This window comes from Silene latifolia, chromosome 3, assembly GCF_048544455.1.
Source record: "Silene latifolia isolate original U9 population chromosome 3, ASM4854445v1, whole genome shotgun sequence".
Lineage (NCBI taxonomy): Eukaryota > Viridiplantae > Streptophyta > Magnoliopsida > Caryophyllales > Caryophyllaceae > Silene > Silene latifolia.
Window position 1 is genome coordinate 22599150 of NC_133528.1, and position 14054 is coordinate 22613203.

Sequence of the window (14054 nt, forward strand, 5' to 3'; positions counted from 1 at the left end):
TGGATATGAGTACGCGGGTATGTGTCCCGGCTGGCAGGTTGCCATGTCGAGACCCAGGCTGCATCGGCTAGGCTGTCTAAGTCGTTGACTTGCTGTGGATATCTTTGACCTTGCTCAATATGTTGACTTGGTCAGCGGTGCAGAATATGCCCCATCAATTTGCCCCCAGCGTAGTCTATGCCGTGGTATGGGCTCCGATGTACGTTTGAGCGTATATTCTGCGTAAGTAATTTGTGGAAAATTTTCTGCATCGGCTTCTTCTGCGGCGGCCTCTTTTACCTCGGCCTGGTCTTTCTTAGGCCGTACCATATCCCCCCTCCACATGGATGTGTAAAGGGCATCCGATGTGGAAAAGAAAGTGACGCTGGCCGAGACCAGGATTGAGTGTGCGGTTGTTTTTATTGCCCCCGGCCGGCGCTTCTTAACTTGGTTGATTATGTGGCCGGCGGAGAGCTGGTGCTTGGGAATTCGTTGAGGAAGGTGAATAGGCAAGGAGATATGAATAGGCGTGTTGAAGACGCTTGGTCACTGTTGCATTGATTGACGTCTAACTGTTGCAACGATTGACATCCCGTGGTTGCATGTCCGACACGTGTCTGCACGCTGATTGGTTGACGCTTCATGGGGCTGTCGCCGATTGGTCCTTCTTTATGGGCTTTTCCCTATAAATAGGGCAGTTATCCCGTGAAATTGGCCACCAATTTCATTCTCCAAAACTTTTCTCCTCTCTAAACTTTCAAAGGCTTCTTCGTCTTCTGATTTTCAGTTGTTACTCCGGCGAGTGTTTTTCTTCAAGGTAAACAAACAAATTTCTTCACTTTTTATTTTGTTAAATAATTGTTGCGATTATGTCTTCTGCTGACGCCGGGACTAGCGTTTCTGTGCCGGAGGGTTCCCCGTCGCGTCTTGATGGGGAGGGGATACTAGACGCCATCCCAATAAGGTTTGGTGGCCCTAGGTCTCCTTCTCCCGTAGCCGATCCACCAACTTTGGAGGGACGGGAGGATGAGGATGACGATGCTGATGAGGATGAGGGGACTCCTTCTGATGGTGGGAGGCTGTCTATCCCGGATCATGGCGAGCCCCGCACGTTGGTCTTGACCGTGCTTGGTCTCATAAGTTCGCCGATTGTTCCGGCGAGACACTTTTCGGAGGCCATTTCTCCTACGGTGAGGGGTACAAGATCGTTATCCCTAAGAAGGGTCAGGCGGTCTGTTGCCCTCCACCGGGTCACACCGGCGTGTACCTCGGGCACTGGAGTATGAGCTGCGGTTTCCTCCGAATAAATACGTCATGGCCATCATCAAAGCTATGAACGTCGTTTGTGGCCCAATTGCATCCGGCCATGAGGACGATAGTTGGCTTTGTGTGGCTTTGTCTTTTTAGGGGGGAGATCCCGACAGTCAACTTGTTCCGGCGCCTTCATCATCTACGGCCGTCAATCGCTGGTAAAGTGGGTTGGTATAGCGTGCGGGCGGAGCCGAGGCTTCGTCTCCGTGTCCAAACTTACTTCTTGCAAGGACGGCAGCGGCGATGGGTGTACGTGCAAGTCCGGAGGACTACCCCTGCCTCGGTCTTTCCGAGCCCTGTTTACTTGCGGTGTGAGAACCGGGAAGAGTATGAGGAGTGTACCTCCCGGGTAAAGTTAAAATGGACGCTTCGATGGTCCCTCTTACTGAGGATGAGAAGCGTGCGATCGGCTTGTTTGATCTTTGAGAAGGGATGGCTGCCCCGACTCAGATTATTCTTCAGGATGAGTGCTGCTCGCCACGTCGGCCTCATACCGGCCCTCGGCCCGGGGTGAGTGGGGTCGGTGTGAGGCCCATCTTTGCCTGTTATGCTCCTGTTTTTAGAGCTATGTTTTATTTCTTTCATGTAATTCTTGTTTGGTTTCTTGCAGACCGGTTTGGCCAGGATCTGTCCGAGAGTACCTTGAAGAGGTTAGGCCTTGATAAGGACGGGAAGGTCGTTGAGCAAAGCATCCTACGGTGAAAAAAGTGATCGTAGACCGGCTCCCAACGAGCTTATGGACAAGCAGCTGAAGTCACTGGATCTGACGGCGGCCCAAGCGCGGGTTCTAGGTGGCGTGCCGAAGAGAGCAAAGAAGGCAGCGTCCAGGCTGGCGAAGGCATCTGGGTCGACTCCCTCTTCGACCCCGGTGGTTGAAGGAGCTGTGGAGGTCATTGATATTGCGGGGGTCGGTTACCGTTGCTAAGGAGCCACCGCTTGCTTCCACCGTTGCCGGGGAGAAGAAGAAAGAGCCACCGTCTGCTTCCACCGTTGCCGGGGAGAAGAGGAAAGAGCCACCGTCTGCTTCCACCGTTGCCGGGGAGAAAACTGACTCAGCCGGCCCTCGAACGAAGAGGGTCCAAACTAGTACGGATCTAACTTGTGGTTCGGATTTAGCTGGTTATTTGGACATCCCGGATGACCGGCTTTACGATGTGTCAATGCAAGGTGACATGGATGCTCTGTGTAAATTTTTGTAGATCCTCCTTCGGCAGCCGCCGTTCTCACTGAACGGCAATCGGGAAGCGACTGAGAAGGCTATTGAGAAGGCGGGTGTGAAATGTCATCGTTGACTCCTCGGCTCGAGAAGATTCCTCCCTCCGAGCTTGTGGCGAGAGGGTGTGAAACTATATAAGAGGCTGGCCAAGTGGACCAATCAAGCCGGCTCCTACATCTTGGAGCAGGAGAAAACCATGGCCCAGTGCGCGCCACCGATCGCAAAGCTTAAACTTGATCTCTCCGCCGCAAAAGGGGAAGCGGGAAGGCTAAATCGGATCTCCTTGCCGCCAAGAAGCGCGTGGAGGAGCGAGAAGCGACTAGCGGCCGAGAGGGCCAAAGTTGAGGACGCGATGCCGCCACTTTGCCAAGATGATGGAGGAGCGGGACGGTATAAAGGTGCTTATGACGTCGCGGTTGCCAAGGGGAAAAGTGGAAGGATTTTTTCGACAACCAGGCGGAGGTGCTCGGGGACGCGCAGCTACCCTTGCTCAAAGGGAGAAGGATATTGAAATGCTTCAAGATGATCTTCTTCCCAAAATGTGCGCCCAATTCCGCGACCGGCCGAGGAGGCGACCAGGGAGGCAATCAAAAGCTCGTTTCCGAGGGCTCCTTCCCGTGGGATAAATTTGACAGCTCCGGACGAGATGGCCGAGGCTGCGGAGGCAGCGGCTGCAGAGAAGATGGAGGCGGCGAAGGCGGATCAGATAGCTGAGGCCAAGGCGGCCTATGATGCAGCGGTGAAGGAGGTTGAGGGGCTAAAGGCACTTGAAAACGTCGAGCCCTCTTCTGAGCCGGCCACCGAAGATGCTGCCGCTACTGATGGAGGGCAGCAACAGGCATAGGGAGACGGGCGGTCGTCACCAGACTCACCCGGCGTCTCGGATAGCTTTAGCTGTTCGGGGGCCAATTATTGAGCCTTCTCTCCCTGCCATCTTTTGGCGCTTCAACTCACAAGTCTGTAACCTTTTGTTTTTTTCGTTTCCTTGCTTTTTGTAAAGCTTTGGTAGGTAGAGTTTAGGCTATCCTTATGGGGACGGCCGTCGTCTGTACTCTCCTTGCAATCATTTTCGATAAAGTTTTATCTTTTTGGTCCTTGGCTTGGCCGGGACTTTGATCACGATCCTTTACTTACCTTTTTGCGTTATTAATTGAGTGCCTTCGTTTTTACCGTCGGCATGGCCGAGTCAGTTAGAATGCATATCTCAACTGCGTAACATCTAGCATTTCTTCTAGCGTATCGGTCATTGTGTCCCCGTCGCTCTCGGCTAAGGCCGAGGTAATCGGGGTTATGGCTCGATAGCAGTTCTTCTAGCGTATCGGTCATTGTATCCCCGTCGCTCTCGGCTAAGGCCGAGGTAATCGGGGTTATGGCTCGATAAGCGTTCTTCTAGCGTATCGGTCATTGTGTCCCCGTCGCTCTCGGCTAAGGCCGAGGTAATCGGGGTTATGGCTCGATAGCAGTTCTTCTAGCGTATCGGTCATTGTATCCCCGTCGCTCTCGGCTAAGGCCGAGGTAATCGGGGTTATGGCTCGATAGCAGTTCTTCTAGCGTATCGGTCATTGTGTCCCCGTCGCTCTCGGCTAAGGCCGAGGTAATCGGGGTTATGGCTCGATAGCAGTTCTTCTAGCGTATCGGTCATTGTATCCCCGTCGCTCTCGGCTAAGGCCGAGGTAATCGGGGTTATGGCTCGATAGCAGTTCTTCTCTTTGAGTGCCCCCTTTGGTGGCAATTATGGAGGAGGCAAACACTTCGATGGAGAACTTGGGTGATTCATTTGTTTGTTATGATCGTGCGTTGGGGTGTCCACAATGGGTTTGGACACCTCCGCCGCTATACAAAGTATTTTCTTAAGTTATCGGTGTTCCAATGGCTCATCAAAGGCACACCTCCCATGTCTGTCAGCCGGTATGTACCCGGCCTCATCTCTTCGACCACTTTGTAGGGACCCTCCCGGTTGGCCGTCGATTTTACCATGAATATTTCCTTTGTTGGTGGGCCGACTTCCTTAGGACTAGGTCTCCCACTTTTAAGTCCCTTTTGTGGACTCTTCGGTTGTAGGCTCTTCTCATCCGGTTTTGATATACGGCCAAGTTGAGGCGTCTTTGTATCTCGGCTTTCTTCGACCAGGTCTAGGGAAGCTTTCAGGCCTTCCTCGTTTTCAACTGGGTTAAAGGTAGCCGTTATGAATGTTGGCACCGTTGCTTCAATTGGTAGGACTGCTTCGGAACCGTAGACTAGGTGGAAGGGGTGTACCCGTTGCTTCTTTCTCCGTGGTCCGAAGGGACCACAGGACGCCGGGTAGTTCATCGGCCCACCTTCCTTAAGGTCTTCAACTGTCTTCTTCAAACCGTTGAGGATTGTTTTGTTGGCCGCCTCCGCCTTTGCCCGTTGCTCGTGGGTGGCGGACCGAGGAGTACGCAAACTTGATGCCAAGCTCTTCTAACCAGTTCATTATCAGGTCGCTCCAAAACTCTCGGCCGTGGTCAAATACCATAACTTGGGGTAACCCGAAGCGAGTTATAACATTTTCCCAGATTACCTTTCGACGGCCGTGGTCTTCGCCGGCATCTGCTACGGCTTCAACCCATTTGGTGAAGTAATCAACGGCGACGATTAAGAACTTCCTTCCTCCGGAGGCCGTTGGGAACGGTCCTAGCATGTCCATCCCCCACTGTGCGAAAGGAAGGGGACTAAGCACCGGTTGTAGGTCCCTGGAGGGAGCGTGTATCACCGGGGCATGCATCTGACAGTTCGTGCACTTCTTTGGTCTTTGTTCGGAATCTTGAAGCATGGTGGGCCGAAGTAGCCGGCGCGGAGAGCTTTGTGGGCTAGTGTTCTTGCCCCCATGTGGTGTCCACAGATGCCTTCGTGAATCTCAAGTCGATGCTCGATTCTGCGTCGGCTGGACCGACACACTTCAAGAGTGGTCTTATTACGGATCTTCTGTACAGTTCCCCTTCGAACACCAAGTACCTGGCGGCGATCCTTTTTATTTTCGCCGAGGGATTGCGGCCCTCCGGCAATTCACCTGTAAGTTTGTATTTCATTATCGGAGTCATCCACGTTATCTCGGTCTCTATGTTGCCCACCATGCCGACGGTCTCGGTGATGCTCTTCGCATTCCTGATATCTACCAAAGACGGTTGGTGACATTCTTGATGGTTGAGTGGCAAGTTTGGAGAGAGCGTCGGCCCGGTTATTCTCGGATCTGGGAACGCATTGGATTTGGAAAGATTTCAATTTCGCTATGTCGGCTTTTACCCTCTCTAGGTACCTTACCATTCCGTCGTCCCGAGCCTCAAACTCCCCTCTGATTTGGTTAGTAACCAACGGTGAGTCCTGTCTTCAACACAATGTGTTCGCTCCCGCAGCCCTAGCTAGCTCGACTCGGTTATCACCGCCTCGTATTCGGATTCGTTGTTCGAGGCCGAGAAGGTGAATTTCAAGGCGTACTCAAACTCGTCTCCGTTTGGGCTGATGATAAGGATGTCGGCTCCTGAGTTGTTCGTCGTGGAGGAGTCGTCGGTGTAAACCTCCCATATGCCTGGGTTTGGTTCTTCTCGATATGTGCATTCGGCCAGGAAATCTGCAAGTGCTTGCCCCTTTATCGAAGGCCTTGGTTTGTACTGAATGCCGAAACCAGAGAGTTCCACTGCCCATTTGATGAGCCTGCCGGATTGTTCGAATTTTTCCAAAGCTTTCTCCAATGGCTGATCGGTTAGGACCGTCACGGGGTGTGCGTCGAAGTAGGGTTTTAACTTCCTCGTGGCAACGACGACGGCGAAGGCTGCTTTTTCAATTAGTGGGTAATTTCTCTCGGCGGGCAACAGCGTATGGCTGACAAAGTAGATTGGGTGTTCTTTGTTTGTCTTCTTCCCGATGATTACAAAGATCGACCGTGGCCGAGGTAATCGCTATATATAGGTATAGCGTCTCCCCCCAAAGATCGGCCGGACGAGTTGGGAGAGTCCGAAGATGAGCTTTCGGTTGCTTGAAAGCCGTGCTCTGTTCCTCCCCCGCTGAAGTCTTTATTCCCTTTCAATACTTTGAAGAATGGGGTGCTCTTGTCGGCTGACCGAGAGATGAAACGGGCGAGAGCCGCCATTCTCCCGGTCAGCATCATAACCTCTTTTCGATTCCTTGGTTCCGGCAGGTCTAGGATTGCTTGGATTTTGTCTGGATTTGCATCGATGCCTCTGGCACTGACAAGTACACCGAGGAATTTACCTGCCCGGACACCGAAGTTGCATTTCATTGGGTTGAGCTTCATCTTGTATTTCCTTAGTGAACAAAATGTTTCGTGTAAATCGGCCGGTGCTCATTTGTCGACTTGCTTTTCACAATAGCATCGTCGACGTAAGCCTCAATGTTTCGCCCTTTCTGATTTTGGAACACTTTGTCCACCAGTCTTGTATACGTTGCGCCGGCGTTTTTCAAACCAAACGGCATCATTTTGTACATGTGTATGTGCGTTAGCGGTGATGAATGCGCATTTAGGCATGTCTTCCTCAACCATGAATACCTGGTGATACCCCGAGAAGGCGTCTAGCAGGCTCAAGCATGGTGTAGCTCGCCGTGGCGTCGATTAAGCTATCTATTCGAGGCAAAGGATAACAATCTTTGGGGCATGCTTTATTAAGATTGGTGAAATCTACACACATTCTCCATGCTCCCGATGATTTCCTCACCATCACAACATTGGCTAGCCACTCAGGGTAAGTGCAAGGCATAATAAAACCCGCCGTAAGTAGTTTATCTACCTCGGCTTTGATGGCCTCATCTTTCTCGACTGAGGAGTTCCTCATCCTTTGCTTGACGGGGCGAGCGGTGGGAAGTACGTTTAGCTTGTGAGTAATTACCTCCCGGCTCACACCCGGCATCTCGGCCGCTGAGTAGGCGAAGACGTCCTTATTCTTCCTTAGCAGGTCCAGGAGTTTGGCCCTGAATTTTGGTTCTAGGTTGACACCGACGGTTACGGTGCGGCCTGGATCAATCTCCACCTCCTCTGTCTCTGCTCCTTCAACCATGCTGATGGTTCGGTCGTTCTCGGGCCTGGGAGTGTGCTGTATCGGGAAGGATTTTAATTTTGAAGCGCCGGCTCTCACCTTCTCTAGATACCTTGTCGTCCTATAGTCCCGAGCCTTGTACTCTCCTTTGATCTGGTTGGTCAATAAGAGCGAATCTGTTTTCACCACGACATGCTCCGCCCCGGCGGTTCTGGCTAGCTTGACTCCGGTTATTACTGCCTCGTACTTGGATTCGTTGTTTGAGGTCATGGAGGTAAGCTTCAAGGCGTGCTTAAATACGTCTCCGTTTGGGCTAAAAATAACGATGCTGGCTTTCGAGCTATCCGTCGTGGAAGGGCCGTTAGTGTGTATCTCTCATACGCCGGGATCCTTCTCGTTCTTCGAGACGAGTTTATGTGCTTCCCCCCGGTCCGAGACGTATATCAATGTCAGGGCCCGGATGGAGATCACAGCGTCGATTTCGCTCAAAGTGACCCGTCCTATGAGAACGTTGTAGGCAGACGTGCCGTCGATGACTACGAATTCAGACATGACGTTCTTGGCTGCGCCTCCCTCGCCGAACCTCATCGGCAACTGACCGACCCAGGGGTACCGGGCCGGCTCCGAAAAGGCGTACAACGGGTTGGTGCGGGGCTCAGGTCTTCAATCCTCGGGCACCGAGGCCGAGAAAGCATTCTCTGTACATGACGTTTGTGTAGGCGCTGTGTCAATCGGGCACCTCTTCACCAAGTGGTTGGCTATGTCCGGTGGACTGCAAGTGGGTCGTTGTGAGGAGCGATGACTCCCTCGTAGTCCTCCGCCCGATGGTCATATCGGGGATGTTGGGAGCGGGGTGGCTGTGTTGGGCACAAAGTTGATGGCCCGATATGGTTCATTCAGTGCCGTTTGTGCCCATGAGCGGACCCATCGTTCCCGTTGCCCCCGATGACAACGTGGATTACTCCTATCCGTTCAAATACGGGCTTGCTATTTGACCCGCCAAGCATCTGGTTTTGGCCTCCGCAACATATTTGCCGAGGCTCCCCTTACGGATCAGTTCTTCAATGGCATTCTTCAGATGTCGGCAGTCGTTGGTTAAGTGTCCGGTGTGGCCGTGGTACTCACAGTACTGGCTCGTGTCACCGTCACTCCTCGGCCTAGGGGGTCTTTCCCACTTCTGGCCCTCGTTCTTGCTCAACGCGAAGACCTCGGCGGCCGATACGACTAGGGGTGTGTGATCATCGTACCGTTTTTTGTAGTACGTTCCCGAGCTCCCCCCGGCAGATTTGTCCGACCGTGACCTATTATTGTCACGGCGTCTCTCATCGGACCGTGATCCATTGTTGTCACGGCGTCTTTCATCGGACCGTGATCCATTATTGTCACGGCGTCTTTCATCCGGGTTGTCCTCCCGGCGGTTCTTCTTTTCTGAGTGTTCGGCCTCGCTGGGGCCTACCCATGTCTTGTGATAGTCTTCTACCTTGATGGCCTGGACGGCCATCCTCCTGGCGGCATCCAAGCTCAGGCCTCCGCACTTGATGAGCTCATTTTTTAAGTCTCCCCTTGGGAGGCCCTTCATCAGCGCGAAGGCCGCCAGTTCGGGATTAATTTCCCGAATCTGCTGGACCTTTCCATCGAACCTCTTCACATAGCTTCGTAGAGACTCGCCCCCCTCCTGTTTGATAGTTAGGAGGTCCGATGTCTCCACGGCCCTTCTCTTGTTGCAAGAGTACTGGGCTAGAAAGGCGTCTCTTAGGTCGGCGTAATAGTATACCGAGCCGTCGGGAAGCCCTTTGTACCAACTTTGAGCCATCCCATGCAAAGTTGTTGGGAAAACTCGCACTGGACCTCATCGGGCTGCTCCCATACCGACATGTAAGACTCGAAAGCCTCAGCGTGGTCGGCTGGATCACTATCTCCTTTGTATGATAGGGGTGGCAACTTGAGCTTAGTCGGCACCTGGACTTCTAGGACGTAGGCGTTGAGGGGCTGTCTGACCACGTGTCGAACGACACGCGGCGATCGGCTCCTCGCATTCCTAATCCGGCTCCTCTCCTCGTAGCGGGAAGGACTCCTTCTTCGACTCGGGCTTCTTCTCCAACTCTGCTGAGTCGGACTCCTCTGGTTCCTTTGGGGTAAGCCTCGTTCGTGTTGCGGGGACGCTGTCCTCCCATGAGTGCGGGAAGGACTTAGGTCTACCACGCCCACTTTGGGCTCCCCCGGCGACTTGGCGGGGTCAGCTTCTCCTAGTGCTCCGTTCAAATTTCTCGGAGTCACATTTTGGGCCCTGGTCTCCTGGACGGTTTCCGCCGCTCTTGTCGGCGTGACAGTGTGAGCAGGCGTATTACTAATTAGGTCCAGGACCATTTTCAGTTTTGCTATGTCAACCACATGTCCCATGATGGTGACCTGGTTGGCTGGCAGCGGCGTGTCCGGCATTATTGGCATCCCGAACTCCGGTTGGATTACTCGGCCGGTGGAGGGTTGCGCGACTCCAGAATTGTTGAAGGTATCATCCTGGTGGAATGTGGTTTCGTCGGTCACGACTGCGTCTTGTTGTTTCGACATCTTCTTAGCTTTTTGGGTGGGTTTTTTTTTTTTTTTTTTTTTTTTTTTTTTTTTTTTTTGGGAATGAATGTGACTAGCTTCTAGTAGCGATCCCCACAGACGGCGCCAATTGTTCCGGGTGTAATTCCAGAGCAAGTATAGTTACCACCCGTGGCTTGTTGAATGATGTCTTGAGTTGGATTCTCCTTTGGTCTTAATCGTTCCTCTCGGCCTCTCCTGCAACAATGAACGAGGCGAGGGCTTGGCTTTGTGCCAAGCGTACTCACTCCGACGCTCAAGTCGTAAACTTAAGGGATAAGTTGTTACTTGGTGAATGTATATTGTAGAGAGATAAGGAAGATATTACAGGATGAATAGTGTATTTAGGTTTAGTTGTGGATTAGTTGGATCCTTTCCTCAATGAAGGTTGAGGAGTATTTATAGGCTTTCACCTTTTGTCACGTAGTGGCCAAGTGGCCAAGTGGCTAGCAGGTGGAAAGACTGATCTACCCCTCGGCCGAGGGACCTATGGCAGCGGCCGGCGGGCCCCTGTTGACTCACCGAGGGGTCTTGGATATGAGTACGCGGGTATGTGTCCCATTTGGCGGGTTGCCATGCCGAGACCAGTGGGCCGACCGGCCGATGGGCTGCATCGGCTAGGCTGTCTAAGTCGTTGACTTGCTGTGGATATCTTTGACCTTGCTCAATATGTTGACTTGGTCAGCGGTGCAGAATATGCCCCATCATTATTATTATATTACTATTTTATTTTTTATATATCTTATTAAATTATTATTATTAGATTATATTAATATATTATTATTATTATTAATGAATAATATTATAATAATATTTATTATTATTGGTATTATTTTTATTATAATATTTAGTAACCGTTATTATTATTAATATAATCTTTTTATTATTATTTGATTGATTCGATTGATTTCGAGATCGATCGATTCGATTGATTGATTGATTTCGATTGATTCCGATTCCATTGATTCGATTCGATTGGTCAGCTCCATTGATTGATTGATTGATTCGGACAATTTGGTCCAAAAAAGAAAGGCCAAAGTATACATAACATAAATCATATCTAAGAGTGCACGATTAAGCATTCTAAAGTGGCGATTTTTGTCATTATTTTATTTTAGAGAGCAATTCATATGCATTTCATCATATTTTGTGCAATTTTATACACTATGTATGTTTTAAGAGTTGTAACTGAAGGTATTACGCTAATTATTTCCTAGGGTAAGTCGTAAAGTTTAGGGCCTGAAAAAGCCCATTTAGGCCCAAAAGCCCGCATTAGCCCATAAGGGCCGGGTTTGGGCTTGCTAAATAAGCCCACGCATCTGGCCCGACCCGGCCCGACCCACACAAATGGACCGCTTTTGTTAGAAAGGCCCAGCCCAAGCCCGCATTGGTCCGGCCCATGATCACCTCTATTCGAAATGAACAAAGCTTCTTGCTTGTGACCATCTCTTCAAAGAGACATCTCACAAGTTATAACTCCTTTCCGCTTGGCCTTCTCACTTGGTCCTTTAACCTCCTTTTGTCTCACTTCTCTTTAAAATGATGGATTTTGTCCGTCACAAATGAGAATTTGCCCAAAACGAATGACGACTACTGAATATACTTTTTCCTTTATTGTTAAAGTTAATAATGTTAATTTTTATTGTGGGTGTTATTTTTTTGACAAGATCATCAACATGAAAGACACTACACTATTAGTAAGCGACATAATTAATGATTTTGAGTAAAAATTAACTCTATTATAAGCGACATAACAAGAAACTCGGAGATTAGGTTGTAATGCCGCTTCAGGTTGATATTTGTGACCCAAATTTAAAGACATGGCTTTCAAATAATTATTCCGTAATTATGGTGTATCACATTCTTTCAACTTTCTGCGTGTCACTTGTGACCTAATTTCTTGCCGAGTTTTTATTATTTGGTACTCCTATTACGATTATTATCATCAATTACATGCGGACTATAGACTCACTTAGGCCATATTTTTTTCGACGGAAAAGAGCTAAATTAAACTGAATTGAATTAATTCACTGGAGTTAAACTGAAAACTTAATCGAACTGAACTGAAGTAAGAGTTAATTTGTGAAGAGATGAGCTGAATGAAACTGAACTAAATAGAGCTGAACAGAATTGTAATGAACTGAAATTATGTAAAAAAAAAAAAAAGGCCTTAGTGTTGCGAGCAAGCTTTAAACTTTTGTAAGAAGACATATTCAAATTTTAATCTATATATTATTATGTTTTCTTAAACATAAATTAAGAAAACTTTTGGTTACATAAACATTCTATATATGGGAGTTCTTCAAAATTACTCTATTAATTTCATTTATATAACATAAACTAAGACATTTTTGATTACATAAACGTTCTATATTTGAGTTCTTTTAGATTACTCTATTAATTTTATTTATATTGCTCCGTTATCTTTTTAGGGTATTTTAAAGAAAACGTTAAATAACAATAACTTACACAATTGCAGCCTTCGTATTAATGTTGGCATTAATCATCTAACTTTCTAAGAAAGAAGTAGATCTTTGTAAGTAGTGTTTGATACAGATTTCTACCTACTATTCACAGTCTTCAAACTTCAATTTGATTGAAGAAGATATGATAACTTTTTTTTTTTTTTTTTAATAAAAAAATGTCACTTCATTGTAAATTCATTGAGTCCCATTTAATTTAATAATGCAAAATCTTACTTTCGAGACTGGGCCATTTTCATTAATGTAGCTCAATATTATACCATGCGCAGTGATGTTTCAAAGACTCTTACCTAATAGCCTATAACATATGGAAATGGCAAGTGATCGTGAATGGCTACACATACAGGATGAGGAATGTCGAATTTATATAATTAGACGAGGCTCATTTTCAAGATTAATTAGTTAATTGAAAATGTCGCCGTTCATCAAAATTGGATATTTATACGAAACATTAAATAAGCCTAGGCTATTATCGACATTAGTTATGAATGATTGGGAACACAAAAATGATTCTCATATATATAACAAAAATTACGTTGAAAAATATAATCGTATCTATTTAATAAATACTCCCTCCATTATTTTATATATGACGTTTTCGTTTTACGAGGTGAGTCTTTGACTTTGATTTTTATGAAAAAATACTGTAGAAAAAATTATAAAAATCATATCGTTAGATTCGTCATGAAATTTGCTTTCATAAGAGTATACATTTCATATTATTAGCTCATATATTTTGAGAGATAATGAAGAGAGAAGTGACTGTCTCGAAATGTGAGAATGACATATATAAAATAATGGAGGGAGTATGATTTTCGAAACTACACACAATATTATCTAATGGTCATACATAAAAAAAAAAAAAAAAAAAAAAAAAAAAGCGTTCTTCAGTTTATTTCCTTATCATCTTTTGATGAGTAGAAGACATTTGTATTATTATTATTACGTGTAAACTGGTTTTAAGAGCATGTTATATTTGATGTAGAAATTGTCGTCAAATTTTGACTTGCTATGCATTACTCTCGTTGAAAAACTCGCGAATTGGACTACCTCGTTCGCCAACAATAACATCTGTTTTTTTTTTTGGCACGTAGTCTTTAATTAATTTCATATTCCTATTTCCTAGCCGAATATGTCATGCTCTTATGGTTCAAAAAAAATCTCTAGACACAACCTTTCTTATAAAAAGGTTTATACATTAAAAACATTTTTAAATAAAAAGGGTTAATAAGTGATCGAGAGGAAAGAAATGAGAGTATACAATAGAGTATTTTTATTTGTCATATAAGTTTTTTTTTTTTTGGTGAAAATTTGTCATATAAGGTACGAGTACAAGACCATACAATTATTCATGAAAGATGTCCAACTTGTAAACTATTATTTTTTTTGGTGAAAATTTATTCCGGTCATTTATTTACATATTTTATTTATGAGTATCTCAATCATTAATTTACCTTTCTATATTATCAA